This window comes from Piliocolobus tephrosceles, unplaced genomic scaffold (assembly GCF_002776525.5).
Source record: "Piliocolobus tephrosceles isolate RC106 unplaced genomic scaffold, ASM277652v3 unscaffolded_22606, whole genome shotgun sequence".
Taxonomy (NCBI): domain Eukaryota; kingdom Metazoa; phylum Chordata; class Mammalia; order Primates; family Cercopithecidae; genus Piliocolobus; species Piliocolobus tephrosceles.
Genome location: NW_022304984.1, coordinates 19,903 through 24,620, shown reverse-complemented (window position 1 = coordinate 24,620; position 4,718 = coordinate 19,903). Strand labels below are relative to the sequence as shown.

The following is a 4,718-nucleotide window of genomic DNA, read 5'->3' as shown; positions in this document are numbered from 1 at the left end:
AAAAACCTTACAGGTGAACTGGATGCCACAGAAACAGGAGTGGTCATTGTCACAAAAAAGTCACCAAAATTGTTATGAAGTCAATTAGGAAACCCAGGAATCACTCTTGCTGCCATTAAGTGGAAGAACAGGAGCCTGTGAATGGCATCCATGTCCTGCCTGAGACTCCACAGATATTTATTTCTATGTGGCTTCAGGTACCAGGAATCTCCGTGATTTTCAGAACGGCAGGGACAGCTTATGCCAGCCCATCCCTCTGTAGAATGTGCTCCAGCAGATCAGAGGCATGGAACCATCATGGACTGCACAAAGGCTCAAGGGCAGCTTCCCAGACCTGCCTGTAACTCTAGGTAAGTTCTGAGTCCACGTGGGTGCCGAGGAAAGGTTAATGATGACCTGGAAAGATGGGACAAGCTGACACCACCCCTAAACAATCTGCAGGTTCCAACTTCAGCAGGAAGCCAAGGACTAGCTCATGCCACACTAGTGCACCTTGAAAACCACTGGATGCAATGCCGCTCTGCAGAGAGTTCAACAGAGAAGTGGCTGGGAATTTTGCATCCTAGGCTGCATTTTACAGTGCTTCTGGACACGTGATCAGAAATTTAACATTGGTATATCTAACTCTGACATTTTTCACAAAATGGTTTTTTAAAATGAGGTAATATAGACAAAACATAATATAACCATATGTATTATATGCCAAAATATGCTTCACTGGCATCAAGTACACTCACCTTGAAATACAATCTAGGACGACCTCTATCTTCAGAATATTTTTTTTTTCCAGAGTGAAACTCTCCCACCAAAAACCAACAACATCACAGGTTTTTGCCTCCAGCAAACCGACAGAAACCCAAGATATTTATTTTACTTCTTTGAAATGGACTGCGGTGCAGCACAGACGTGTGAAATCCCACATGTGGCATCGTGGTGAGCCAAATGGGGACTCGTGGTGTAAGCAACGGTCCCCACGTGTTAGCGTGCGTGAGATTCACTTGGCGGAATTTGACTAGGTGCGTGTTGGTAGAGTGGAGCTGAGGTTCTCTTGCCCCTGTGGATGTTTAAGAAGTCACAGTTCCTGCGAAGACCTGTGGTCCCCTCAATCAACTCTGTTTCAGAGACATAATGAGTTGGATTGCTAACAAGTCAAGCAATTTTCAAGCCCCTGGAAAATCAGTTACACACAAACACGGAATGAAAGTCAAAAGAGAGTACGTCATCTTTTTGAGAATTTTATTCACTTCAAAACAAATTAAACACACCTATTTCCAATGGCATTCCAGAGCCCAATTTTCGAGGCTGAGGAAACACCCCAAGAAGGCTTTGCGCAGAACCCTTCACAGTGTCCAAAACACTGCTGTCAGGGCGGGGCACAGCTGAAGGCCTGCATCTCTCAGGGTTCCCTAACTGTTCCCTGATTCAGTCATCTAGAGAGCAAACATACAGTCATTCCTCAGTTTCCTACTGACATCACAGCGGAAGTCTGACTCCCGCGCGTCATGGTCACCCAGTTTCTGAGGCAACGAATCACTGGCACAGAAGCTTCTGGTGGCGGGTTTCCGGAGAGCCCTGCGAACTACAATGTCCCTCACCAGAATTCGATGAGGCAGAGTCTCTGCATCTGGTCCCTGCCTGGCCTGGGCTCCAACATCTACAGAAGCACCACAGCTGGGGAGCTTGGGAGTCACCACACACAGTCTGCTCTCTGCTCTGTGCTCCTCAGTCCCACAGACCCCTCCAAGTCATGGGAGCTGGATGCAATGGAGCCCCGGCCACCTGCAGTCTCACTCCAGGTCAGAATTGCTGTCCTCTGAGGAGGAGGAAACCTGAAGGTCCTCATAGAGGACACTCAGGGGGACAGGAACACAGGGAGCCTCAGACTTCTCTGAGACATGAGGGCTGTGAGCAAGGAGGGCTCCCGGCTTCTCAGGAGAGGGAAACGAGGGAGCTGTCAGGAGGCTGGAGGCTGGAGCTCCACCCTCCGTTTTCCAGTCTCCGGAAGAGCATTCTGAGAGGCTGGGCCCCATCGTGGCTGGCCGTTGGGTGATGGGACATGGTGCAGGCCTGGACACTAGGCAGGCAAGGTCTGCTGTGCGGAGGCTGCCGGTCGCTGCTGGGCACCTGGGCGGGTGTCCCCCTGCTCATCTGGGGCAACGGACTTGGTCTGAGTTCGGTTGCAGCTGGCGGAGGTTGGAGAGTCTCTGGGGCCCCCAGCTCACCTCCCTGGATGGCATTTTCAGGCATCTGGAACGGACTCATTCTCGGTTTCTTGGGGAAGTTCAGGCAAGCCTGAGTCGGAGCCTGGGCAGGTCTCTTGGCTCCTGACCTGAAACTGGGATTGGAGCCGAGGCCCAAGCTGTGTGTGTCGGCTGGTGGGCAGGGCTGTGAGGTCACCGCAGGACGTTCGTCTTGTGCCTGGGGGCTGATGACCTGGATCAGGCCGTGGGGCTTGGAGGCAGCCTGGGGAACTTCTCGACAGCCACGCTGAGGCCTGCTGTGTGTCGGCTTCACCACGACGAGTGGCTCCGGGCCCTGCCGCCTGACTCCAGGCTGAGGGATGTCGGCCACGGCCCCTGTCTGTCGTTCCTTTGGTCGGAGACTTGACGAGGAGCTCAGCCTGGCTTTTCTCAGGGGCGACAGTGAAGCCAAGACGGATACCGTGTCAGACATTTTGGTAGCTGAGCCATCAGTGAGGGCAGGGTCCAAGCGTGGCCTCTTATTGGTTGTGTGGACCGCCATTGGCCTGCTTGCAACCTGAAAGAAAGGAGACCACACACGTTAGAAGTTACCCAGCATGGAGCCAACATGGAAATCAACCACATCCAAAGACAAGGTGCACACAGCAGGAAATTCTTAATACAGTATTGACAGGCGGTCCTTGGAAGTAGGGACAGATCCTCAACGTGAGTGCTGATCAGGACAAGACCCATGAGAAATGCACTCTCGAGCTCTGATCTAAGAATACCACTTTTCTAAGGACTGTGTCTTGGGCAATAACTGGATCAAAGTGGCTCCACTCAGCCTTACATGAAGTGGGACGGACTAATGCCCTTCTGAAGGCAGGTTGGTGGCTCAAGGGTTCCCAGGGCGTCTTTTCTGAAAACATGCATGTTCCTGGGGTTAGCCTTCTCCATGTTTGGAGCCCCTGAGGGACTAATTTCCTCAGGCCGCTAGGAAGACGTTGTTGGCAGGCTTGCCATCATTGCACGGAAAGAAAGCAACAGGAAATAAGGCATCTTCAGATGCCTTCACCTGGAATCAAATGGACCTGGAAGGATCGTGGAGTCCCTGACCCCAAGAAGGCAGGGAAGAGAGGTTCCCCGATCCCCTCACACACACGGGAACCTGAAAGGAAACCAACCAGGGTGACCTAGAGGAGAAAAAGACCAGGGGCGCAGGGTGACACTCACCCTCAGGCAATCACAAGATTCCATGGACTCTTTTCGATTTGGCAGCGGCTTCTCCGGAGGTTTCCCGGAAAGGATCTGGAGGAGAGCCTTCCTCTGAGGGTCTTGTTGCCTGCAGAGGAGAAAAAGTTCAGGCCCTGCCCCTCGGTTCTCCCCAGGAGACAGGGAGAACCCTGTGTGCGGCCCAGTCCCGTTCTGTGTTTTGTGATACATAAATGGAAGTTTTGTGCCCTTTCCGGCTCTGCACCTTCCCTCATGTGCCAACCTTCCCATCCTGCCGGTGGCCTTCTAGGCTTCCCAGGTAAGGACTGTCATTTGGATTCCGTTGCTTTTCCCCCTGTCATGAGGAACCTGCACAAAGGGCCCCCGCCTCTCCCCGGTCCCTGAATCTCCCAGAACCAAAGGAGCTCCTGGGTGGGGAACCCCGGAGGACACGGAGCTCTGGTCTCTTTCTCTGCAGCGTTCCTTCCCTGTCCCGGAGACGGAAAGGCACATGGTGTGCGGGTGCAGAGACACCATGTCCTTAGGTGGCAGTACCCTAAGGTGGTGAAAACCCCTCCCACTGCTCACCTTGGTCTCTCTTCCTTCTCTCCCTTTTCCTTGTTCAAGAGCCCCGGGTTCCCTCAAACCTGGGGCTTCCATGGTTTCAGGTTTTCCTTCCCTTCCTTTCTCCCAAAGGTCTGGGGAACGAGGGCTCCGTTCCAGCACTTCATGGGGCACCTGGTACTTCTGGCCGTGTGGCCAAAGGCCCCGCAGTTTTTGCACTTGACCTGTGGGTGGAAAGGAAGTGATGTCAGTGAATGAGCTGAAGCCTCAGGCAGCGATCCAATGTCATCATTGAGACGGATTGTGAATTCAGAACGGAATGAGGATTCCAAAGAGAGGACACCGGCATGGGGGCCCTTAAGTGTCGGGAGGTTTCAGTTACGATGTTCCCTCCCAAAGCCCATGTGACGGAAGAACTCTCACAGGAAGGACTCAGGGTTCTAGCGGGGACGATCGTGAACCCAATGTCCACAACACAGCCCAACCTGGCTACACAGGATTCTGAGTGGAAAGGAAGGTTGCTCCCAAGAGTCTCTCAAGGGACCTATCGGGCCGGGGAGGAGGTTCCAAGCCAGGCCCACCTTGGATGGGAAAAGCGACCCGGGTGCTGCTGGTAGAACTCTTTGAAATCCAACCCAGTCTCTGAGGACCGTGTGACACCCGCCCCCTCCTCCCCCCTCGATACCCAAAAGATTCCAGGGCTAGACGTACCCTGGGATCTTCTTCATCGGGTGGGGGAGCCCTTGGCCCAAATGGGGCCCT

At 53.5% G+C, this 4,718-nt stretch overlaps 1 pseudogene across 1 annotated transcript; it reads right to left on the bottom strand.

The window, feature by feature from the left end:
* Window positions 1-1,219: 1,219 nt before the first annotated feature.
* On the bottom strand, window positions 1,220-4,718 carry LOC111532603 (annotated as a pseudogene). Its single transcript, XR_003307787.1, has 4 exons — window positions 4,668-4,718; window positions 3,981-4,180; window positions 3,414-3,522; window positions 1,220-2,757 (listed from the first exon to the last, which is right to left on the bottom strand). The product of XR_003307787.1 is annotated as a putative protein FAM90A5P (transcript).